The 26,664-nt window shown below is 48.6% G+C and overlaps 1 protein-coding gene across 2 annotated transcripts in view; it reads left to right on the top strand.

Annotated features, from left to right (window-relative positions):
• Positions 1-26,664, top strand: part of LOC142310844 (solute carrier family 2, facilitated glucose transporter member 9-like) — a 156,494-nt gene that overhangs the window by 22,144 nt on the left and 107,686 nt on the right. The window contains exon 1 of one of the 2 annotated variants that reach the window (XM_075348590.1): positions 14,075-14,122. The exons of the other annotated variant lie outside the window; for it this stretch is intronic. The gene's annotated coding sequence lies outside the window, so the exon portion shown is untranslated. Of the gene's footprint in view, positions 1-14,074; positions 14,123-26,664 lie in introns of those variants that run through there. 2 annotated transcript variants of the gene reach the window in all.

The following is a 26,664-nucleotide window of genomic DNA, read 5'->3' as shown; positions in this document are numbered from 1 at the left end:
GAGGGACCTGGCGGGAACCGCAGGGCTCCTGCCGTCCCCCCCTGCTCCCCGCAGCCTCACGGGTATCCGGGTGCCGCCTGCACACACCGGTCCCCCCGCTGGCTGCCTGCGCCCAGCCCCCCCCGCCACCCACGGGGGGTACTGCTGGCCTCATTCACACTGCAGGGCCCGCTCCCAGATGGAAGCTGCCGCAGGGCCGCGTCACACCGCCGGGTGCCCGTCACCAGGAGCAGGCCCCCAGGCTGGGCGCGCCCCCTCTCAAGCCTCCGATCTCCGCTGGGCACGCCCCCCGGTCCCGGGCTTCCGCTGGCCTGGTAAATTAAGCCCGAGGCCTGGGACCGGAAGTAGGCCCCAGGCCGGGCCCGCCTCCGTCCAGGCCGCCGCTGGCCTCAGATCGTCGCCGGGCTCGCTCCCGGCCGGGAGACGCCGCTGGGCTCCTCACTCCAGCCCGAGGCCCGACATCCGAAGAAGGCCCCGGGCTGGCCACGCCCCCTTTGCGGCCGCCGCGGCCTCGCCGGAGATTCCTCCCTGCGGCCGGGGCAGACGCTGGAAGCAGCCGCTGCCCGCCCCGCCGCGGAGGGTCCCAAGGGGGGCTCTCACTGGGCCTCCTTGCCCCCCCTGCGCCCGAGGAATACCTGATGGGGGGGGGAGGCGGGCCTGGAACGCCGCCCGCGGCCGAGGGGGGGACAAGGGGCAGGTGCCGACGGGGAAACCCAGGCAGCCCTGAAGTGGGACTGCACTGCCTGGGCCCCGTGCACCGCCATCGCAGATCGGATCAGTCCGTCCAGTGCCTGGAGGTCCGCCATGCCGGTGGTCAGGTCGGAATCCTTTACTGTCCGGAGTCACAAGGAAGGTAAGACCCCTCCCCTATAGTTTATATACTAGCCCCCTCCCCACCCTACAGTGACCCTATTCCACCAATCCCCTATAAGGGCCCATAATGCCCTTTAATTCACTTTATTAACCCCTCACTCCCTCCCTTCCCTCTGGTCATGTCGCCCCTCCCCCCTATGGGGTCCATGGCTTTCTTAACAATGTCAGCTTGAGACACAAAAAAATAAGCCGTCACTGAGCTATAGATCCCGAAAAATAAGAACGCTACACTTTGCGGAATATGGTGCAAAAAGTGTACCACTTTTGTTTGGACAAACTTCAGAATTTTTTTAACCCCTTAGATAAAAGTAAACCTAATACATGTTTGGTGTCTATGAAATCGCACCAACCTCAGGCATCACACCGACACATCAGTTTTACCATATAGTGAACACTGTGGATAAAATATTCCAAAAACAATCAAGCAGTCGCACTTTTTTTTTTTTCACACTTGGAATTTTATTACCATTTTCTAGTACATGATATAGTAAAACTCATGGTTTCATATAAAAGTACAACTTGTCTCACAAAAACCAAGCCCTCATAGGGAAAATAACAAAGTTACTGCTATCAGAAGAAGGGGAGAAAAAACAAAAATAAAAAATCGCCCGGGGGTGAAGGGGTTAAAGAGACGTCAAGAGAGCACACGCGTTGTTAGAAGAATGGCCAGTGTGCCCGCACAAGCAGTCCCCGCAAGTAACATCCTTGACAGTGTGCTCTCTTGCTGACTCGTTACTTTTAATCAGAGCCGAGCACACTGTCACTGTGCATATGTACAGTGATAATAATCTACTAAGCATATGTCAGAATTGACAACCAATACATGCTCAGTAGAGCTGCGACTAGCCCAGCCGCCAAAACAAATATCACTGGTGACGTTTCATTTAAAGGAGGGGGCAGAGGCTCCCACAATAACCGCAGCCTCTGTCCTATGATGACCTATAAAATCAATTAATCTGATCGGCATAGCGACAAAAAAATTCCAAATGCCTTTGGTTGCCATGAATTTTGCGCAAAATGCGATAACAGGCAATCAAAACGGCGCTTCTGCGCAAAAATGGTACCTTTTTAAAGACATCAGCTCAAGACTCAAATAAGCCATCATTGAGCCATAGATCCCGAGAAATGAGAATGCTCAGGATCACGGAAAATGGTGCAAAAAGTGTGCCTTTTTCTGACAAACTTCTCAATTTTTTAACCCCTTAAATAAAAAGCAAATCTATTTATGTTTGATGTCTAAGAACTCAAACTGACCTGAGGCATCACACCGACACATCAGTTTTACCATATAGTGAATACTGAATAAAATATCCCAAAAACAATCATGCACATTTTTTGTAATTTTTTTTTGCACTTGGAATTTTTTTTACCGTTTTACAGTGTACTATATGGTTAAACTAATGGCACGGGGGTGAAGGGGTAAAATATGTCAATTGATTTTAAGGCAAGAGAGGCGGCATGGAACAATTAGGCTTCCAATTTATTTCATTCCAGCCTACCAGTTGGTTCTAATGAGGGTTTCCAGGTTGTGTCTGACCAGTTTTATGGCTTGCATAAAGGTTATATACATATTTGGTGGAATATTAAGAGCTTGGAGGAGTACGGTAAATCTGCAATTTCCCTACGTGGCCTTAGGCGGGCTTTACACGTTGCGACATCGCTAGCAATTGCTAGCGATGTCCAGCGCGATAGCACCCGCCCCGTCGCACATGCGATATGTGGTTATTGCTGCCGTAGAGAACATTATCGCTACGGCAGCTTCACACGCACATACTTGATCGGCGACGTCGCTGTGACCGCCGAACAATCCCTCCTTCAAGGGGGAGGTGCGTTCGGCGTCACCGCAATGTCACTAAGCGGCCGGCCAATAGAAGCGGAGGGGCGGAGATGAGCGGGACATAACATCCCGCCCACCTCCTTCCTTCCGCATTGCAGGCGGGACGCAGGTAAGGAGATGTTTGTCGTTCCTGCGGGTTTACACACAGCGATGTGTGGAGCTGCAGGAACGACAAACAACATCGTACCTGCGGTCGAACCGACATTATGGAAATGAACGACGTTACACAGATCAACAATATTGTACGCTTCTGTGCTCGTTCATCGTCGCACCTAGGATTTACACGTTGCGATGTCGCTACCGGCGCCGGATGTGCGTCACTAACTATGTGACCCCGACGATATATCGGTAGCGATGTCGCAACGTGTAAAGACCCCCTTAGAGTTCAGATTTTTCCCGCCTGGGAGGTTGATAAACAATTCAGGACCACCTGGGAGAAGGGCCTCTTATAATGTTCCCATATATTGATAGATATGCTAATTAAACATGATGAGACCTTACTTATGAATATCCGAGAACAGATTAAGGTGACTAATGAGAAACTCCATGGCTTTGAGCAGAATTTGGTACAGCCGTTCCTTGCTAGACTTAAGGAGAACATTGATAAATACGAAAGGAGATCATGAAGGGAAAGAGGAATAAATTCCTCGGAGTTAAAATGGACTTTGAGTCAAATAAGGCATACAGGTGGACACATCGTGGTAATTCCAGGCCTGGTATATCTTCTCTGAAAGTACATACATCCAAACGAGATACAGGAAGAATCATCCATTTAGTTGACAAAGAAGGGTGAGGATAAATTACAAATCATCAACAATACAATAGTACAAACAAATAAGAGGCTAGGCAAGGCATGGAGAGCAAACAGGGAACCAAATGAGTAGCAGTAAACTCATTTACAGATAGCATGAATAAACATAATAGATGTATGTAAAAATGGACAATTGATATTCCAATGGAGGATATGTAGCACCCACGGGGCAGGGGGGTGAAATACTCCTTGCTGGGCTGGTGATGTCGAGTCTGGGATGTCACAGGTGGCCCTGCCTGGCTTCGTGCCCCCAAAGTGTACACCAAAAAGGGGATGAAGGATGGGATGAGTGGTAGTTGGGATGTTGAGGAAGGTGGGAGTAGTAGTTGTCTCGTGACGCCACCTATGGTATGTGGCCCGTAATTAGCCCGCCACTGCGGACTCTGTCCTCTGGGGCAGATGTTGTCGCAGCTAGGATGATTCAGCATCCCACAGATGAAGCTAGGCCTCAGGGAGGATGATGGAGGCAGAAGTGGCCTTTGGTGCCAGAGCGCGGGGCAATGATGGGCTGACACAGTGGTTGCGGTTCAAGGTCTTTTACTCACAGTTCAGTTGTCACCCTTGGAGTGCCGGTTTCCGCCGTGATGGGCCCCAGCCGATCCCGGGTAAGTCAAAGGTCAGAACTGGTGCGGTAGTCTCTGGGTGTGCCGCCCCCATGCCAGCAGCCATGCTGCTCAGATCCGGATCTGCGGTATGGCTCGAGGGACTCTACCGGACCCGGGGGTAGCGCGGACACTTCGAATAAAAGGGGATGCGTATTTGTACGGGTGTTGTTGAAAACTGTCTGTGATGCCACCCACGGTGTGTGGTGAGGTGTAGCACCACCGCTGCTGTTGTGGGACTCCCGGGGGCGATGAGCTGGCAGCTGGATGTTAACCCCTACGTGGGTAGGGATGGATGCACTCGGTCAGACCGAGGATGTTACTCATGGTTGAATAAATCACACAAGTCCTTTGGTAAACCAAGGTGATGGTGGCCGGCTGCCGCGGCCGGGGTTGTATTTCTGGTCCCCCACCCGGGCCGGTGGTCAATGTCCCCTTCCTCTGCACTTTGTGTTTTCTGTGATGGACTTCCAGGTGTGTAACGCAGGAGTCCGCTCTCGGTCCTTTTGTTGGGAGCCGTGCCCATCAGACGTTGACCCGTGGGATCTACTGGGCCCTGGCGGATGCCCTATCCCTCTCGTTGGGTGGTTGTCTACTTTTCGGGACTTAGGTTGGGACAGGACCTAAAATCCTGCCATCAATTGGTTAATTAGCTAATTGCCGGTCCTGGCTTCAGGGTCCAAGTACCCTCTTTTGTGCATGGTTTCCGGGATGGTTCTCCGGTGTCGGTACTGGCGGGCTACAACCCTGCCCTGGTCCACCTCGGATCTCTGGCAGCCGTCTTCCTAACTCCTGCTGGCACTGACCACTGTCTGCCACCTAGCCAGTATGCTGGGGCTCCAACCCCGATGCTTGTCAACTTGAACTTCTTACTTCAACTCACTGAGCTTAGCTTTCTCACTCCTCCTCCACTACTACTCCAAACTTCACTGCTTGTTTTCCCGCCCCGGGTTCTCCAGACCCCTAGGTGGGTGTTCTCCTTCCACCTGGTCCTGCCCACTGGTGTGTCTGTCCTTCCCTGAGGGGGGTGACTAGGATTTTGTCGGCTGGTTTAACCCTGTGTGGGAGAGGTGTTGTGCGGGGGCCTGTACTGTGTGACTACCTGGTTTTGCCAGGGTGTCACATGGGCCCTTCCTTCTTGCGATTTTTAGTGTGGATCAACGTGACCTGAAGTGCTTGAGGACCCCGGTTTAGTGTTAAAGTTCCTGTCCCGTGGGCAGGCAGCACGAGCCTTCTTGGTGCGTGACCGTGATCATAACTCCATGCTCTCTATTGCTACTGTGCTCCGGGAATTTGTGGTGTCCAGAGAGACCTAAAATACCCCTGTCCAGCAGATTCTGGAGGCGCAACCTGAAGTATGCACCACCCTAGGGCTCTGCACCCTGAACAGAGCTGTGTGTGTGTTGTGTAAGTGAAAACCAGTGGTTAACCTCTTCCTTACCCAGGATGAGTACTGCACCTTAAGTGAGATGCAATACCCTGTAGTGACTGAAGTCTCAGGGGCGCTACAGATAAAGCATACGGTGTGAGTCTGGACCAACAAACAAAGTAGTTGGTACCCGGTTTAGAGAACAGGCACCCAATCATGATATATGAAAACGGATAATTCAAAAATGTAGAAAGCCCCATACATAAAAATAATCAATGGGACTTATTGCTTATAGAAACCAGAGGATAGCAAATTCTCATTGATACCCATTGGAGCTACGCTGTTCAATTTGAAGATCCATTGGGATTCCAATCTAAGGAGGGACAAGGTTATATTACAACCACGGATGGTATTCCGGATATGACCAAGTCTCCCACAATTTCAGTATCCTGGATCCTACCATGATGAAAGAACAGGTAATGTGCAGCCACGGTTGATAGGACTTTGGCCTGTTTGCAGCGTTTCTCTGCTAGGGCGATATTAGAAAAATGTTGCTGTATCTGTACCGCCCCCGCGACAGCTGACGGGCTGCTCGGATCCGGATCCGCAGTGGCTCGAGGGGTCTCTGGACCCGAAGCGGGGTCACACGGCCTCTTGAAAATAAAACGGGGGGAGGAAGGGTGGATTGGATAGTGTTCGTGACGCCACCCACTGGTCGTGGTAAAATGGGATACCACCGCTGCTGCATTTTAGGAGAGAGAGGGAGCGCCCGGGAGCGATGGGATGGCAGCTGGTGATGTTAACCCCTCTGTGGGCAGGGGAAGGTGTCCCAGGGCTCGGTGATGGCAGGCTGGGGACCCGTTGGAAGCAAAGGGGCACAACGTACTCACACAGTCCAGAGATGCTGATGCTGACACCAGGTAAACCAAAGTCTTGAATGCCCTGCAGCTTTTGTCCGAGCACGCTGGGTCCGTGCCCTTTTGGCGTTGCTGGTTGGTCTGAAGCCTTGTCCCTTGGCAATTTGTTTACACTTGGTGGATCCCTTTTGCTTAAAACTACTCGGGTCCCACTCACGTGCGTGGCTAGCAGAGTGAGCTTGCTCTCAGGGTTCACGCTTGGGATTTTCTGGATGGTTTTGGGAAGTCCTATCCCTCTCGTTGCGCTAGTATCCCGATTCTGGAGCGGGTGGAGAGCGGTTCATGAAGATTCCGTCCTCGTCAGGTGAATTACTGGGCTGCAAAAAGCTACTTCCCAACCTAGGGTCCGCGTACCCCATCGTGCCCTGGCCCCTGCCCGGTTGTAGCACAAGGCCACCGAACTGTCCTCCGTGGCAGTACCGTGCCCCTTGCCACTACCCCCTGCGACCGGGGTTTAACTCCTTCCAGGCCAGGCCATCGTCTGGCACCTGGGATGGGTACAGGAGCCCAGCTCCAAAGCGTGACCTTTCCTGTCACTGCTCACTGACACTCTCTGACTACAACTAAAGCCCGCTACACACGTGTCAGGTTTCCGGGATTTCCAGTTCTCTTTTGAAAGAGCTTGCCCTCGGTTAAGATGGAGTTTACTGTTCTGTTGCCCTACTTCCTGTCCAGCTGCTTAAAAGGCCGCCTCTAAGCCTAGTCCAGTGCCTGAGTATACTGCTTGCTGTGTGCTCCTGCTTTGCTGCTCCTAATTCTTGATTGCCTTTGGATCCTCCTGAAAGACTACCGACACCGTCTCTGGACCGTACCCCGTTTTCTTCAAGCTGTGCCCGGACTCCGTCTGCCATCTTCGGTCAGCACTTCTGCCCGGTACCTTCCGGTTCGTAACCACTCTGGACTATCATCCCGTACGGACACTTCTGGACTTTACCACTTGCCCCTTGTGTCCCGGCTGCTGCGCATTTAGGCCTTCCGGGGTGATTGCCAGACTGTCCCTGTATAGGGGTTCGCTCTTGGTGGTCTCCCTGGGGGAGTCCGGTGCGTGGCCCCGGGAATTCCCTTCGCTCCGATTCGGGAAGGTATTTCGTGTATTATTGTTCTACTGTGTTTGTTCCGTTGTGTACCTATCGTGGTTACCTGTTATAAACATATTTGTACCAAGAACTCGTCTCTGGTTGTCATTGCCCTAACGCTATCGAAATCCTCAGAACATACAATAGTATTACATTATACTCAGGCCATAAAGAGGATTTCGATAGCGTTAGGGCAATGACAACCAGAGACGAGTTCTTGGTACAAATATGTTTATAACAGGTAACCACGATAGGTACACAACGGAACAAACACAGTAGAACAATAATACACGAAATACCTTCCCGAAACGGAGCGAAGGGAATTCCCGGGGCCACGCACCGGACTCCCCCAGGGAGACCACCAAGAGCGAACCCCTATACAGGGACTGTCTGGCAATCACCCCGGAAGGCCTAAATGCGCAGCAGCCGGGACACAAGGGGCAAGTGGTAAAGTCCAGAAGTGTCCGTACGGGATGATAGTCCAGAGTGGTTACGAACCGGAAGGTACCGGGCAGAAGTGCTGACCGAAGATGGCAGACGGAGTCCGGGCACAGCTTGAAGAAAACGGGGTACGGTCCAGAGACGGTGTCGGTAGTCTTTCAGGAGGATCCAAAGGCAATCAAGAATTAGGAGCAGCAAAGCAGGAGCACACAGCAAGCAGTATACTCAGGCACTGGACTGGGCTTAGAGGCGGCCTTTTAAGCAGCTGGACAGGAAGTAGGGCAACAGAACAGTAAACTCCATCTTAACCGAGGGCAAGCTCTTTCAAAAGAGAACTGGAAATCCCGGAAACCTGACAACACGCTTCAATATATCTCACAATCCGTCGTTGGGGTCAAGTTGTAAGTGACGCACATCCGGCATCGTTTGTGAGGTATCTGCGTGTGACAGCTACATGCGATCAGGATTGAATGCAAAACCGTTGATCGCAAACACATCGTATCATTCTCTAGAATTGAGCGTTTTGTTGCACGAACCTAGTCAATTATAACGTGTGACATCCCTCATACGATTTTGTTGTCTGATGCTATGTGCGCAGGTGTGCGCTCTGCACCGCAGCTTAAAAAAGGTCTGCTTCAGAGCGCAGCTGAAAAGCTGCGTTCTGAAGCGCCTCACAATGTCTGTCATGCACTAATCTCTGTCAGTCGGTCACTATCTCTGTCCCTCACTCTCAGTCCATGTCAGTCTATCCCCCTCTCTCATATACTCACCGATCCCCGATCCCCGGCGCTGCACGGCATTCACACTGCTCCGGCGGCTTTTACTGTTTTGAAAAAGCCGGCCGCCCATTAAACAATTTCGTATTCCCTGCTTTCCCCGCCCACCAGCGCCTATGATTGGTTACAGTGAGACACGCCCCCACTCTGAGTGACAGGTGTCACACTGCACCCAATCACAGCAGCCGGTGGGCGTGTCTATACTGTGTAGTGAAATAAATAATTAAATAATTAAAAAAAACGGCGTGCGGTTCCCCCCATTTTTAAAACCAGCCAGATAAAGCCATACGGCTGAAGGCTGGTATTCTCAGGATGGGGAGCTCCACGTTATGGGGAGCCCCCCACCCTAACAATATCAGCCAACAGCCGCCCAGAATTGCCGCATACATTATATGCAACAGTTCTGGGACTGTACCCGGCTCTTCCCGATTTTACCCTGGTGCGTTGGCAAATTGGGGTAATAAGGAGTTATTGGCAGCCCATAGCTGCCAATAAGTCCTAGATTAATCATGTCAGGCGTCTATGAGACACCCTCCATGATTAATCTGTAAGTTACAGTAAATAAACACACACCCGAAAAAATCCTTTATTAGAAATAAAAACACACACATATACCCTGGTTCACCACTTTAATCAGCCCCAAAAAGCCCTCCATGTCCGGCGTAATCCAGGATGATCCAGCGTCGCTTCCACCGCAGCTGCATGGAGGTGACCGGAGCCGCAGCAGACACAGCCGCTCCGGTCACCTCCATGCAGCAAATGAAGACAGCCGTGCGATCAGCTGCTATCACTGAGGTTACCCGCGGCCACCGGTGGATGCAGCGGTGGCCGCGGGTAACCTCAGTGACAGCAGCTGATCGCGCGGCTGTCTTCATTAGCTGCGTGGAGGTGACCGGAGCGGCTGTGTGTGCTGCAGCTCCGGTCACCTCCATGCAGCAGCGCTGGATGCGACGCTGGATCATCCTGGATTACGCCGGACAAGGAGGGCTTTTTGGGGCTGATTAAAGTGGTGAACCAGGGTATATGTGTGTGTTTTTATTTCTAATAAAGGATTTTTTTCTGGTGTGTGTGTTTATTTACTGTAACTTACAGATTAATCATGGAGGGTGTCTCATAGACGCCTGACATGATCAATCTAGGACTTATTGGCAGCTATGGGCTGCCAATAACTCCTTATTACCCCGATTTGCCAACGCACCAGGGTAAATCCGGAAGAGCCGGGTACAGTCCCAGAACTGTCGCATCTAATGTATGCGGCAATTCTGGGCGGCTGTTGGCTGATATTGTTAGGGTGGGGGGCTCCCCATAACGTGGAGCTCCCCATCCTGAGAATACCAGCCTTCAGCCGTATGGCTTTATCTGGCTGGTTTTAAAAATGGGGGGAACCGCACGCCGTTTTTTTTAATTATTATTTAATTATTTATTTCACTACACAGTATAGACACGCCCACCGGCTGCTGTGATTGGGTGCAGTGTGACACCTGTCACTCAGAGTGGGGGCGTGTCTCACTGTAACCAATCATAGGCGCTGGTGGGCGGGGAAAGCAGGGAATACGAAATTGTTTAATGGGCGGCCGGCTTTTTCAAAACAGTAAAAGCCGCCGGAGCAGTGAGAAAGCCGTGCAGCGCCGGGGATCGGGGATCGGTGAGTATATGAGAGAGGGCTGCTAACTTCAGTTACTCAGGAGATTAGCGGTCACCGGTGAGTTTTCACTGGTGAGCGCTAATCAGGGCGCGACACAGACAGAGCCGCAGCATCACAATGAAGTCGGGTGAAGTTCACCCGAGTTCATTCTGACAGTGCGGCTCTGTCTGTGTCTGCTGTCATCTGCCATTCAGCTCTGCTACATGGCTGTCTGTGTCTGCTGTTAGCGGCCATGTAGCAGAGCTGAATGGCAGATGACATAGTAAAAACGCATCCCTACACATTACACACGCTTAGCAAGTCAATAAATAAAAAAAAAAAAAAGGTGCTCAATGCATACGTCACAGAACACATGATCTAAAGGATCGCACACAAAATTGACCAATTTTACATAGACTACTAACGCTCTTGTGACAGCAAATGAACGACCAACGTGAAATCTCATAGATCCCGTATGCAACCTGGGCGTGTCACATCGCAAATGCGATTGTACAACTAATTGCAACGTGTAAAGTGGGCTTAACACTTCTGGCCCTCCTTCTACCATCCCTCCATCTGGGCGGCCCTATTCCCCTCAGGCTGCTCAATGGGTGTCTGGTGGGTGTGGTGCAGAGTGTTCCTCAGGATTTGTGTATACCTGTTCTTAGCAACACCAAAGGGACAGGACCCATAACCAAGGAGGAACGGGTACCATGTAGAAGGGCAGATTGCATGGCACCCTTGTGATGACCTGATAGGCCAGGGCGTCACATATCCGTTTTCTAAGTTCTTGTGAACCACGTTCATTGTTCAGTAATTTATGTAATCCTTGAGGGGAAATTCCTTTTGATCTGAATGATTGGCAAAAGTTTTAGTAATAGACATAAACTGGCAAACTAAACAATTTCCACATGCGTGACTCTTTTAATTCTATGCCCGTACCCAGCTTTACCATAGGTTGTGAGAAGTGGCTCCTGGTCAAAGAATCCTTGAAGCTCCTAGCTTTTCTTGCCATCAGGAGGAGTTAGATGACACTATTTCCTTTAACTTGTTGTCCGCAAAAAGGATGCTCCAATTTTTCCAAAGCAATCTATGTATATCACTCCACTGATTGTTATATGAAGTGACCAATCGAAGTTTGCCATCACCATCAAGATTCTTCACACGTGGTTTTAAGAGAGCCCTTCTATCCTGTTTCTCTGTCCAATGGAGTGCTTGTGTTAAAATCCTTTTTAGGATATCCTCTAGCCAGGAGATGCTCTGTAAGATTGGATGCCTGAAAAGAAAAATCAGTTTGTTAGCTGCAGTTCCTCCTAAGACGGAGGAACTGGCCAACTGGACTGTTTTTATTCAAATGATACGGGTGGAAATTATTGAAGTGTAAAAGACTATTGGTAGAAGTCTCCTTACGGAACAAATTGGTGATATGTTGATCCTGGAGGGTCAATTGTAGGTTCAAGAAATCCATCGTTCTCGTCGACATCCGCCAAGCAAGTTTAATGTTCAAGGAATTGGTGCTTAGGCTTGTGATGACATCCTTCCAAACGTCCTCTGGTCCTGTCCACAAAAATAGAATGTCCTCTATATATACCGGTACCAACCACAGACAAACCTCCGGGGAACAATGGTACACGTGCGCATCCTCCCACCAACCCAAAAAGAGGTTGGCAAAAGAGAACGCGTGATGCGCACCCATCGCTGTTTTGGAGATCTGCCTGTAGAAGGTCCGGTCGAAGACAACAAAATAATGTCGTAGGACAAAGGACAATAAATCCAAGAGAAAAATGCAGTGTGAAGTCATACCTTCACATTGTACCTCCACAAAAGTAGATACCGCTTCCAAACCCTCCCGATGTCCAATACGGGTATATAAAGATTCTATGTCCAAGAATACCAACAGGTTATTGGGTGGGACCGTGATTTCTTCCAGAATTTTCAATAGGTGAACTGTATCTTGGACATATTAATTCGGGTTGAGCACTATAGGTTGTAAGTAAAAATCCACGTATTCACATGGTATTTCATGAATGCTCCCAATCCGCGCCACTATAGGCCTATCTGGTGGATTGTCGAGTGTCTTGTGGACCTACGGAAGTAAGTAGAAGGTAGTGTGACGCCTTTGGACTATTCAGGGTGTCACTGGGTACTGCACGCTCTTTTTATTGCGGTATTCAAATCCCTCATGGTTCTGGGTCCTCATCTTACAGTGCTGCCTCCAACAGCAAATCAAATCCTAGATACACCCTGCATCACACCCACCAGACACACCAGTGGGCGGCTTAAGCGGAATAGGGTCGCCCCTCTAGGGGTAAGGAAGGGGAGGTGAGGAGTGATGGAGAGTAGTGAAGTGGAGTAGTAAAGTGGAGGAGGCAGGGAGTAGTGGCTCCCAGGAGAAGCTGAGTAGGTTGTAGACTGTGGTCTGGACCTAGAGGAGCCAGACCCCCTGTCGCAGGGGATTGAGGCTAGGTGCCTGGACCTGTTAGGACCAGACTGCTGGCCATCGTCTTTATCACCGGTCCGGGACTGAAGGCACGGCGGGGTATACGGACTTTAGGTCAGGGAGAGGCTTCAGGCAACCCGGCAATTAACCTGCGGAGAGTGGAGCCTTTATGGACTGTTCCCACTAGCTCCAGAATCGGGGGACTAGTACAACGAGGGGAATAGGGCCTTCCATACAAGCAGCCCACTAAAATCCCAAGCGTGAGCCCTGAGAGCAGGCTCCCACACTTAGCCAAAGTGGGGAGCGGAGCCCAGTAAGTTCCAGACTACTGGGCCACTACGGTGAATTTAAACTTTGTGCCAGGAGGCAGGTCACGGATCACCAGGCAGCACTGCAGGGGACGGGACCCAGACTAGCTCCTCTTTGAGAGGCAGCGGCACCCAAAGACTTGGTTTACCCGGTTTTCAGCGTCTGCTTATTGGCTGAGTGAGTACCTGAGTGATTTCCCCTTCACGGCATCCAGTAGCACCATACAGAGTCCCGGGGCCTATCCCTACCCATGGAGGGCAACGACACCTTGTTGCCCCACTTCTTCACCCCGGGTACTCCCAACGGCAGTGGCGGTACTCCCAGTTACCACACACCACGGGTGGCGTCACGAACTATAACTCTCCTATAAATATCCCCCTTTTATTTTAGAGTGTGGCTCTAAGCCCCCGGGTCCGGAGACCCTCGAGCCACAAACGTACACTATCCCGGATCCGGATGCTCGGGGGCGGCACAGTAGGAATAGATGGCTTTGAAGTAGCAAGGAAGTCTTTATCTCTGTTGTTAATGACACCCGCAGCAAGTGACTCAGCAAGAATATTATCCAATTTCTTCTGAAAATCGAAGCAGCTCTGCTTTCCATAAATGGAAATAAGTTCACATGGTTACATCTTATGACCTTGTAGTGAAGGGAGTATTAACATGAACCTTATACTGGGAGTCGCTCTGCAGAATCTGAGGATGCAGGTAGGAGAGCGGCCATAGTTCCCTAAAATGATGACCGTCACAACCAAGGTCTCCGCTGCAAATAGTTGTGACAAGGATTATCCAGTACATGCAGATAAGAGGAGCTGAGGAATCACTGCACCTAATATATAACTACAGCAGGGGCTTATCTGAGCACAACCTCCTCCAGGATAACTGTTTCCTCTGGAAGGACTGCACCTACTTACAGTGACCAATAAGCTGGATGGATGGGCCACTGTATTCTTACAAGGAAATGCTTACAGCTGCCTGTGTCATCCCTGTGTTTTTGGACTATTCGGAGTACACCACATTACACCACACTACCAGGAAGCAGAGTTTTCTGTAAGTGGCGTCAGAAACTTTCCTTTTTTTTGTTTTGGTTACTACCAAGGCATAGAGGTAACTTCTGACAATATATTTTTGCTTTTTTTCCGCAGGAAAAAGCCTTAGTATGTTCAGGCTATGTGTGCACCCTCCATCTTTTACTGCATTTTTGTGACGTTTGGGGTCACAAAAGATGCACCCAAATGCATGCATTTTCTTCCTCCAAAGTCTGTGATTTCTATTTTGCTGTCCACACAGTGCATCTTTTTATGGCTGCGTTTTTGAAGATACAGCATGTCAATTCTTTTTCAGCTTTCTCCCTGCATTTTGGAGCACTGAAAAAGGAGCCAGCACGATCTGAAATTGGCATGCATCATATAAAAAGTGCAAATTCACAGATTTATTCCAACTGTACTGTAATATAAATGAGATTTTTAGCAAATAATTGATCAATTCTTTGAGCCACCCCTGCCAACGTCACGGCAAATCTCAATAGGGGGGTCCTACTCTATATTCTGTATTTCATGTGCCATGCGGCCTCCTAGATAAAGTTAAAAGCAGAACCATAATGGAGCACACATACCTGTAACCTGTATATAGCCGCTTCCATGTTGCAAAAAAGGCAATTGTGGATAGAGACCAGCCCAGGTCCCAGCATGTGGAGCAAGCTCTACACATACCAGGACTATCCACAGGCATTGCTAATTAAGCACCATACTTGGATCTTGTCCGCCTTTATCAATGGTTGCTGTCTGGCACTGGGAGGGTCAGTTCTGATATTGTCCTGGTATGTGTAGAGCTTGCTCCACATGCTGGGACCTGGGCTGGCCTCTATCCACAATTGCCTCTTTTGCAACATAAAAGTGGTTATATATACAGGTTACAGGTATGTGTGCTCCATTATGGTTCTGCTTTTAACTTTATCTAGGAGGCCGCATGGCACATGAAATACAGAATATAGAGTAGGACCCCCCTATTGAGATTTGCCGTGACGTTGGCAGGGGTGGCTCAAAGAATTGATCAATTATTTGCTAAAAATCTCATTTATATTACAGTACAGTTGGAATAAATCTGTGAACTTGCACTTTTTATATGATGCATGCCATTTTCAGATCGTGCTGGCTCCCCTCTCTCTCCATTTTGGAGCACTGGCAGATCAATCCCCCGCTGACTCTGGGTCGATGGGGGATTAATCCCTGGTATCTGGCCTGATGCCAGTCCCCATATAAAGTCTATGGGGACCAGAATCCGGCGCAAAGGGGTAGGAACTTGCGCTTCATACTTACCGATTCACCTGGATGCCTGTCACACTGTTCCCGCTGCCGGTCATTCACTACCCGGGCCACTCATTCACTTCCGGGGCCACTCATTACCTTCCCGCGCGTCTGATTGGTTGCAGTCAGACAAGCCTCACGCTGAGTGAGAGCATGTCTGACGCTTCCAATCACAGATGCCGGTGGGCAGGTTTATAAGGTTTATATCATACCGTAAAATAAAGATCTTTAAAAAGATTGGCATAGGATCACCCCAAATTGTGATACCCAGCACATATCAAGCCCGACAGATGGGGGTTGGTATTCTCAGGCTGAAGAGACTCATGGTTATTGGGCACCCCCTAGCCTAAAAATATCAGCCTACAGCCGCCTGGACTTAGATGTGACAGTCCCGGCACTTTGTCCGGCTCTTCCCAATTGTCCTGGTGCAGTGGCAATTGGGGTAATAGAAGAGGTTAATGCCAGCCCACAGCTGCCACTACGCTCTAGATTAGTAATGGGAGGCATCTATGAGACCCCCCATCACTAATGTGCAAGTGAAAAGAAATACACAAACATGGAAATAATGCTTTATTTTGAATAAAAGACAAAAGACACGGTCTTTTACTACTTTATTAACCCCCAAAACTGCCTGAACCTCACAGCGAGTAGTCATGTTCTATGGTGCTCGCTGTGAACGTCCTGGGACCTTGTGTGGATTACGTTGGACCTGCAGGGGTGTTTTGGGGGTTAATAAAGTGGTGAAAGAGGGAAAAATAGAAGTTGGATAGGAGGGAAGAACCATATAGAAATCACGGTCTAATAATCTAATTACTGTAGGAGATATACCAAATGAAGGTGTGTGTTGGGAGGGCAGTCGCCGATTAAATATTTGTTTAGACACAGGTTCTTCTCTCTCTTGCAGAAGATCCAGGAGGTCCTGGAATAGTTGTTGTTCTTCATCTCGTAAGGCTGAAATGGCTGTGGGGTCATGGTAGAGAAAATTGAAAGTTACATTCTGACAAAACATGTAAAGATTTTTAATGAGTAAAAATATATTCAAAGTTTGCATAGGCAAAAAAGATAACCCTTTTCAAGCACCAAAATTTTGAAAGGGGTTAATGTATAATATGAAAGGTTGATGATTTGTAATTTATCCTCACGCTTCTTTGGCAATTCAATGGATGATTCTTACTGTATCTCGTTTGGATATTGGAAAAATTCCTGACACGGGTTTTCTTTTTGTTTATTTTGTTTCCCCCTCCTCGTCATCCTTTCAGATCGCTGGTGTGGCGCCGATGAGGCTTCAGTCGCCTCAGAGTACTGCATCTCTTTTAAGATGTAGTATTCATTCTGGGTAAGAGGAGGTTAATCGCTGGTGTTTGTGTCACTTACACAAAATTCAGTCAGTGAGTCAGCCAATTACACAACTCAAGAAGCCAGGCTGGGAAATTCCTGATTACCAGGGCAAGAGGGTGGGGGCTGTCTGGAGTAGTGGGTACACACAAACCGTTTCCGTTCAGACTAGTCTGAGACTTTGAACAACACGTAGGAGTGCTTCAGAGCTCTTCTAGGTGGAACCGGCCAGACTGGAAGAGGGCGAGAGGCAACCGGTGGAGATGGTGAGACAGAGTAGCTGGAGGTCGAGTATAACCGTTCCCACAGTGCCAGTGCTGACAGGGTGCATAAGCCCTAGTGCAGATTATACTTTATGTTGTCTGCCAGAATCTGCAGGGGATGGGGATTTCAAGTCCCATCGTCCACCACCCATTTTCCCGGAGCACAGTGACACATAGGATCCGGAGTCGAGATTACAGCAAGACCCCATGACGAGGATCCGCGCCTCCTGCATACGGGATGGGACACTTAAAAGAGACACCCATGACATCGCCTGACCCGACCCTCAACGGCCCGGCAATGAGTAGGTTAACCACCTGCCCCGTGGGGCACTGCATTGGTATATGCAGACAAAAAAAAAAAACAAAAAACACTGGAGGTGCCTTCTCCCAGATTAGAGGTGGATTGTGTATGTGTACCACCCCCGTGGAAGCAGCCGAGCTGCTCGGATCCGGGCTCACTGTGGCTCGAGGGTCTCTCGACTCGGGGGTCGTGCGGCCACTCGAATGAAAAGAGGGGGCGGTATTTACAGGGGAGTTATAGTTCGTGACTCCACCTGTGGTGTGTGGTAATTAGGAGTACCACCGCTGCTGTTGGGAGTACCCGGGGATGATGGAACGGGGCAGCAAGGTGTTGGAACCCTCCATGGGTAGGGGATGCCCCGGGTCTCGGTGAAAGGTGGGAAGTGCCGTGGGGATGAAGAGGTCACTCTCGTACTCACTCAGTCCATAATCAGACACCGACAACCAGGAAAACCAAGTCTCTGGGTACTGCTGCCGCTGAGGGGAGATCGTCCGGGTCCCGTCCCCAAGTGGTGCTGCCTGGTGGTCCGTGACCTGCCTCCTGGCATTTGTTTAGATTTCAACTTGATGGCCCGGTAGATTAGCAAAAAACTCCGTACCCCTAAACAATGTTTTTTTGTGGTTAATGAATCTCATGGATCCCCACAATGAGCACCAACTCCACATTATATTACAAACAAGAGGGCAAATGAGTTTTTATAGTGCAAAAAAGTGTACAAGATTTTATTTAAAGACAGCAAGTGAACATCCATTAAAATCAATTAAAAATACATAAAAAAATACAGGACCAAGCTCCAAAGTTATGCATCAATTTCAGGGTTAACCGTACATTTCAATAGCCTTTTATATCAGTACCTCAGTACCTGAAAAGGGACATATATATTACAAGTAATTCCCTCTGGGAATATGCCCTTAGAAAATATTACACTTTCAGGGTTAAGGACACATGTCAATAACCTTTTATATCAGTACATCAATAAATGAAAAAGGGGGGCATATTATATTACAAGTGTTCCCTCTGGGACTATGCCCATAGAAAGTATGACCCATCCAAAACCTATTCACACTACAATTAGTGTGAATAGTGATGACATATCTACCAGTCGTAGGAGCATAAGGGTGGGAGCTTGGTAGCAGGACCTCAAAAAGCGACGTACGTTTCGATTATGTTGTTTTCTTCATCAGGGCAGAGGTGTTTCTATGATTTGAGCAGCTGACATGTGCGGTTATCAAGTTCGGGTGGATCCGCGTTCCACTCGTACCTGGTAACCCCTCACATCTCGCTGCGAAAATGTCACAGTGCGATGTAACAGCGAGTCGCGATAAGCATTCATTTACCCAGCTCCATCGGAAGTCACGTGACATGATCACATGGAGCCAATGGTTGCCATAGTAGCACAGGGTCATGTGATGACTCCTGTAGCTATCCTGAGTCACTTCCTCTTACAGCCGACAGACTGCAGTGTGTGAGAGGAGAGTGGTGCTTCTGCAGATCTCAGCTGTGTAGCTGTGATCTCCAGAAAGGAACAAGCGATCAGACTACTGATCCTTATAGTCCCCTAGGGGGACCAGTAAAATAAACCATTTGCCCCATTGAAAATTAAAGGGTTAAAAAAATAAAAAATATACACATTTGGTATCGCCAAGTTCAGAAGCGCCCGATTTATTAAAATATAAAATCAATGAATCTGATCAGTAAATGATATAGCGGCAAAAAAAATCCAAACGGCTTTGCTTGCCACGAATTTTGCGCAAAATGTGATAACAGGCGATCAAAATGGCACTTCTGCGAAAAAATGCTATCTTTAAAAACATCAGCTTAAGACGCAAAAAATAAGCCATCACTGAGCCATGGATCCCAAGAAATGAGAACGCTACGGATTATGTAAAATGGCGCAAAAAGTGCACCTTTTTTGGGCAAACTTCTGAATTTTTTTAAACCCCTTAGATAAAAGTAAATCTATACGTGTTTGCTGTCTATGAAATCAAAATGACCTGAGGCATCACACCCACACATCAGTTTTACCATATAGTGAACACTGTGAATAAAATATCCCAAAAACAATCATGCATTCGCACATTTTTTGCAATTTTTTTTTTTTGCACTTTTCCAGTACACTATATGGTTAAACTAATGGTTTCCTTCAAAAGTACAACTTGTTCTGCAAAAAAATAGCCCTTAAATGCAAGATTGATGGAAAAATAAAAGTTTCGGCTCTTGGAAGAAGGGGAGCGAAAAAACTCCATGGAAAAACGGAAAATAACATGGGGTGAAGGGGTTAAATATGTCTATTGATTTTGAGGCAAGAGATGCGGCATGGAACAATCTGGCTTCCAAGGAGTACGGTAAATCTGCAATTGCCTCACGTGGCCTTAGGGGGGCTTTACACGTTGCGACATCGCTACCGATATATCGTCGGGGTCACGTCGTTAGTGACGCATATCCAGCGCCGGTAGCGGCATCACAACGTGTAAATCCTAGGTGCGATGATGAACGAGCACAGACGCGTACAATATCGCTGATCTGTGTAACGTTGTTCATTTCCATAATGTCGGTTCGACCGCAGGTACGATGTTGTTTGTCGTTCCTGCAGCTCCACACATCGCTGTGTGTAAACCCGCAGAAGCGACAAACATCTCCTTACCTGCGCCCCGACAGCAATGCGGAAGGGAGAAGGTGGGTAGGATGTTATGTCCCGCTCATCTCAGCTTCTATTCGCCAGCCGATTAGTGACGTCGCTTTGACGCCGAACGCACCTCCCCCTTGAAGGAGGGATTGTTTGACAGTCACAGTGACGTCGCCGAGCAGGTATGTGCGTGTGAAGCTGCCGTAGTGATAATGTTCGCTATGGCAGCAATCACCACATATCGCATCTGCGACGGGGGCGGGTGCTATCGTGCTGGACATCGCTAGCAATTGCTAGCGATGTCGCAACGTGTAAAGCCCGCCTAAAGGCCGCTTTACACACTACGACATCGCTAATGCGATCTCGTTGGGGTCACCGAAATTGTGACGACATCCGGCCGCATTAGCGATGTTGTTGTGTGTGACACCTATGAGCGATTTTTTGAATTGTCGCAAAAACGTTCAAAATCGCTCATCGGTGACATGGGGGTCCCTTCTCAAATATCGCTGCTGCAGCGTGTACGATGTAGTTTATCGCTCTTGCGGCAGCACACATCGCTCCGTGTGACGCCGCAGGAATGAGGAACCTCACCTTACCTGCCGCCGCCCGCAACGTGGAAGGAAGAAGGTGGGTGGGATGTTACGTCCCGCTCATCTCCGCCCCTCCACTTTGATTGGGCGGCCGTTTAGTGACATCGCTGTGACGACGCACAGACCGCCCCCTTAGAAAGGAGGCAGTTCGACGGTCACAGCGACGTCGCAGAGCAGGTAAGTAGTGTGACGGGTCCGGGCGATGATGTGTGCCACGGGCAGCGATTTGCCCGTGTCGCACAACCGATGGGAGTGGGTACCCACGCTAGCGATATCGGAGCGTGTAAAGTGGCCTTAAGAGTTCAGATTTTTCCCGACTGGGAGGTTGATCAACAATTCAGGACCACTTGGGAGAAGGGCTTCTTACAATGTTACTATATATTGACAGATATGCTAATTAAGCATGATCAGACCTTATGAATATCAGAGAACAGATTAAGGTGACTGATAAGAAACTTCATGGCTTTGAGCAGAATTTGGTACAGGTCTTTCTAGCTAGACTCAAGGAGAACATTGATAAATACGAAAAGGAGATCATGAAGGGAAAGAGGAATAAATTCCTCAGAGTTAAATTAGACTTTGAGTTAAATAATGCATACAGGTGGACACATCGTGGTATCACCAAGCCTGCTATATCTGTGGCACCCCTGAGGCTTCAGTCGCCACAGAGTATTGCAGCTCATTTAGTTGCAGTATTCACCTTGAGGTAAGAGGGGGTTAATCACGGGTGTTCGACATTCACACTTTACATAAAGCTTAGGAGCCTTTCTCTGGGGAGCTGTGCTAGGGTAGGCAGGGGGTTAGCTATCACGAAGCATGGGAATTCCCCGGTCACTAGGACAACCACCTGGGGGGCGGATTCCACTTGAGGTAGAAATAAGAGCAAACTCACACAATCACGAGACAGTCTACCCGGGACATCAGTTCTGGGACACCATCACCTTCTTCTCTCTTCACGAGGCCTGGAGCAGGGGGTGTACTGCTCAGCCCAGGTGCCTCACCGCTTCAAGGACCACTCTGACAAGGGACTTCCTTCTGATTTCCAACACCGGTGACTTCTCCTAACTTAACCGGGGTCAGCGGAGCCCATCACAGTGGGTGACAAGTACTAACTGGGCAACCAGCACAGCAGAAAGAGTGAGTAAAGACACATGGAACCGCAGCAATAAACTCTGTCTCTTGATTACCAGCACCACCGCCCCGTGCCTTGGGGCCAAATGCCACCTCTACTCCCCTCATCATCCTCCCCGGGGCCTGCTTGACCTGTGGGGAGCAATACCCATCCCTGGCTGCTACTACCATCCGCCCTAGAGTACAGCGACAGCAGAGGTGGCTAAATCTCTGGCCGCATACCACAGGTGGTGTCACGAGATTCATCCTACTACTACTCCCACCATCTTCCCTCTTTATCGGTGTACACCTCGGGGCACGAAGCCAGGCAGGCCACCATGACATTCCAGATCATCACACCAGCCCAGTGACAAGTAACACAGGTACGAGATTCCCCATGCCTGAGAACCCCTGCTCCCTGGGTGCTACATATCTTCTCTGAAAGTACATACACAATCCACCTCTAATCCGGGAGAAGGCACATCCAGAGATTTTTTTTTTTTGCCACCAGGGGCGGTCTCTGAAAAGGAGACAACAAACAAAAAGAAAACTTGTGTCACACATTTTTCCAATATCCAAACAAGATACAGGTAGAATCATCCATTGATTTGACAAAGAAGGGTGAGGGTAATTACAAATCATCAACCTTTCTGATTATACATTAACCCCTTCCGAAATTTCGGTACTTGAGAAGGGGTAATCTTTTTCGCCTATGCAAACTTTGAATACATTTTTACTCATTAAAACCTTCACATGTTTTGTCAGAATTTAATTTTCAAATTTCTCTACCATGACCCCACAGCCATTTCAGCCTTACCAGATAAAGAACAAGTATTCCAAGACCTCCTGGATCTTCTGCAAGAGAGCGAAGAATCTACATCTAAACGAATATTTAATCGTAAACTGCCCTCCCAACATACACCTTCATTTGGTATATCTCCTGCAGGAAGTACCTTCTTCAACACCATGGTACTTGATATTCAGAATCTGAAAATACATAAAAAGGGCTCTGAAAACCTTTCACAGGAGGAGAGGTTGGTAATTTTTGTCTTTTCAGAAAAATAATTTCTTTGTTATAATGGAGGCTGACAAGGGCGGTGACATAGTCCTGTGGCCTATTGATCTCTACATTGCAGAAGCAAAGAGACAATTAGACCGTGATTTCTATATGGTTCTTTCCTCCGATCCAACTTCTATTTTTCGGAAGAAATTGGATAATATTTTTGCTGAGTCACTTGCTGTGGGTGTCATTAACAACAGAGATAAAGACTTGCTACTTCAAATCCTTCTGTTCCTACCTTCTACTTACTCCTGAAAGTCCACAAGACACTCGACAATCCACCAGGTAGGCCTATAGTGGCAGGGATTGGGAGCATTAATGAAATACCATGTGAATACATGGATTTTTACTTAAAATTTATAGTGCTCAACCTGAATTCATATGTCCAAGATACAGTCCATCTATTGAGGATTGTGGAAGACATCACAATCCCACCCAATAACCTGTTGGTATCCTTGGACGTAGAATCTTTACATACCCATATGGGAGGGTTTGGAAGCGGTATCTAGTTTTCTGGAGGTAGAGTGTAGAGGTATGAGCCCACACTGCATTTTTCTATTGGATTTATTGTCCTTTGCCCTACAACATAATTATTTTGTCTTCGACTGGACCTTCTACAGGCAGATCTCCGGGACCGCGATGGGTGCGCATTACACGCCTTCTTTCGCCAACCTCTTATTTTTGTTGGTGGGAGAAACTCCCACCATAGATGATATTCTAGTTTTGTGGATAGGACCAGAGGATATTTGCAAGGATTTAATCACGAGCCTAAACACCAATTCCTTAAACATTAAACTTAGTGGATGTCGACGAGAAGGATGGATTTCTTGGACCTACGATTGACCTTCCATGATCAACATATCACAAATTTGTTCCGTAAGGAGACTTCTACCAATAGTCTTTTACACTTCAATAGTTTCCACCCATATCATTTGAAGAAAAACATTCCAGTTGGCCAGTTCCTCCATCTCGGGAAGAACTGCAGCTTACAAACTGATTTTTCTTTTCAGGCATCCAATCTTACGGAGTGTTTCCTGGCTAGAGGATATCCTAAAAGGATCTTAAAACAAGCACGCCATCGGGCAGAGAAACAGGATAGAGGGGCTCTCTTAAAACCATGTGTGAAGAACCTTGATGGTGATGGCAAGCCTGGATTGGTCACTTCATATATAACAATTAGGGAAGTGATATACATAGATTGCTTAGGAAAAATTGGACCATCCTTCTTGCGGACAACAAGTTAAGGGATATAGTGCCATCTAACCCCTCCTGACAGCAAGAAGAGCCAGGAGCCTCAAGGTTTCTTTGACCAGGAGCCACTTCTCATGACCTACATTAAAGATGGGTACAGGCATCGAATTAAAAGGGTCACACCCATGTGGTAATTGTTTAGTTTGCCAGTTTATGCCTATTACTAAAACTTTTGTCAATCATTCAGATCATAAGGAATTTCCCCTCAAGGATTACATAAATTACTGAAAAATAAACATTGTTTACGTCACCACATGTCCCTGTAAGATGAATTATGTCAGTCAAACATCACAAGAACTTAGAAAATGGATAAAGCAACATTTTTCTAATATCTCCCTAGCAGAGAAAAAATGCAAACCGTGCAAAGTCCTGTCAACCGTGGCTGCACATTACCTGCTCTTTCATCATGGTAGGATCTGGGATACTGAAATTGTGGGACTTGGTCATATCCGGAATACCATCCGTGGGGGTAATATAACGTAGCCCCTCCTTATATTGGAATCCCAATGAATCTTCAAATTGAACAGCGTAGCTCCAATGGGTATCACTGAAAATTTGCTATTCTCTGGTTTCTACAAGCAATAAGTCCCATTGATTATTTTTATGTATGGGGCTTTCTAGATTTTTGAATTATCTGTTTTCATATATCGTGATTGGTTGCCTGTTCTTTAAGCCGGGTACAAACTACTTTGTGTGTTGGTCCAGACTCACACCGTATGCTTTATCCCCTATTTGAATTTCAATTGTCCATTTTTACATATATTTATGTTTATTCATGCTATCTGTAAATGATCTTACTGGTGCTCATTTGGTTCCCTGTTTGTTCTCCATGCCTTGCCTAGCCTCTTTTTTGTTTGTACTATTGTAATGTAATCATTTTTGTATACACTTGCAATATATGGTACCTTTTTAACTATTGTAAGCATGTGGCCACGTGTTGGTAGATAGCGCTGATTCTGCGCGTCTTCCAATAAATGTTATTATGTGAAACCTTTTGTAATGTATAGTATATGCCTAATTTTGAGGGTATGATTTTGTATTTACTCTCTGTATGGGGGTTGGTATTTGAATGGGGCATTTATCCCTTTATTGTTATTTCATAGTCTATCCTCTATTTACCCTATAGCCTAAATCTGGCTTACATACTCATAGAGGATAAAGGGTCAGCATGTGTACTGCGTTCTACTGAACACCTTTTTTCTTTTGGTATGTGCAGTTCATTTTCCGCCTCTGACCAGGGCGCTTTGCTCTCTGTGAGTGCGCTGTGATGTGTGTTCCACTGTGGAGCACACGTCTTCATTTGATAGCGCACGCATAGAATCACATTTCCGGGCGTGCACAGTTTTGTGCGTTCCACTATGGAGCACACGTCTGAATTTGACAGCGCGTGTTCAGTATTGTACTACCGGACGTGTGCAGAGCTGTGTGATCCACAGTGGAGTGGACGCTGGTATTCTGTAGCATTGATATGTATTGCCAGTATGAACTCATATTGGACGGTTATGAGGTAATACCCACTTTACCTTTTACTTACCACTTTTTAACAGGTTTCAAACTATTGCATTAGTACCATTTTGCACACCTGCAGTGCAACTAGGGTGCTGGGTCACACAATGTGTATGTGCACCGCCTCTGCAGCAGTCGGACTGCTCGAATCCGGGGTTGCTGTGGCTCAAGGGGCTCTGGACCCAGGGGCTTACGGCCACTCGAAAATAAAAGGGGGACTATTTGCAGGGGATTAGTGTTCGTGACGCTGTCGCGGGCGGGGAGGAGGGTGTCGGCACACTACGCTCACCCCCTTCTGCTCGGGTCCGGCGGCTGCTGCTCAGTGGTGGCTCGAGCGGTGGGCGGGATCCCGGGGGTTTCTCGAGCGGCGCTCCTCGCCCGTGAGTGAAAGGGGGGTTGTTGGGTGTGGGGATGATTATTGTCCGTGACGCCACCCACGGTTGTGGTGATTTCACCACCGCTGCTCTATACGGGGCTCCCGAGGATGGTGATGCGGAGCAGCCAGGTGTCGCGTTGCCCCTCCGTGGGTAGGGGTTGGTGATCCCGGGGCCCGGTGATGGTGAGGGGGGTGCAGGGCCTGGTGGGCGCAGGGACGCGGGGGCAGCGCTGCGCCTTGCGGCACTATGGTACTCACTCAGCCTGAGACGTTGACACAGTTTTTACGGTAAACCAAACGGCTGGATAGACGGTCCCACGGACGGCTGCACTTGCTCTCCCAGTAGGTGACGGTGATGTCCCTTTTCCTTGCACCTTGGTGTACTTGTTGGTTGCGATGGGTCCCCACCGGTAACCCGCTCCCCGGCTTCAAGCTGGACCGGGGGAGCTCTACTCTTTGCCCGCAGGCGCTGGCCCTAAGAAACTGGTGCCTTGGCGGTGGCGGTGTCTCTTCTACACTGGCTGGGCTGTTGCCTTCAATCGGGACTTGGTTGTTGGGGGATCTACGTCACCTTCACTGACGAATTCGGCAAATTATGGTGACTCCAAGCCTTGCCGGGGTCCGAGAGGCCCCTGCCCTGGTGCTGACTGTCCTTCGGAACACTGCTCCAGACCGCCGGGCACACAGCCTACGGGGTCCTTCCAGGAACTTCCAAACGGTCCCCCTCCAGACAGTCACCGCCGTTGCTGACCTTGCTGACCTGTCCTGCACACAGCTGGACTACTTCAGGCTTTTACACGCTCTTTCTGTTCTGTCACCACTCTTGCTTTCCTCCTTTACTACTTTTCTTCCTTCACTTTCACTTAGC

Source organism: Anomaloglossus baeobatrachus, chromosome 5 (assembly GCF_048569485.1).
Source record: "Anomaloglossus baeobatrachus isolate aAnoBae1 chromosome 5, aAnoBae1.hap1, whole genome shotgun sequence".
In the NCBI taxonomy this organism is placed as follows: Eukaryota; Metazoa; Chordata; class Amphibia; order Anura; family Aromobatidae; genus Anomaloglossus; species Anomaloglossus baeobatrachus.
This window is presented reverse-complemented; position numbering and strand designations above follow the sequence as displayed.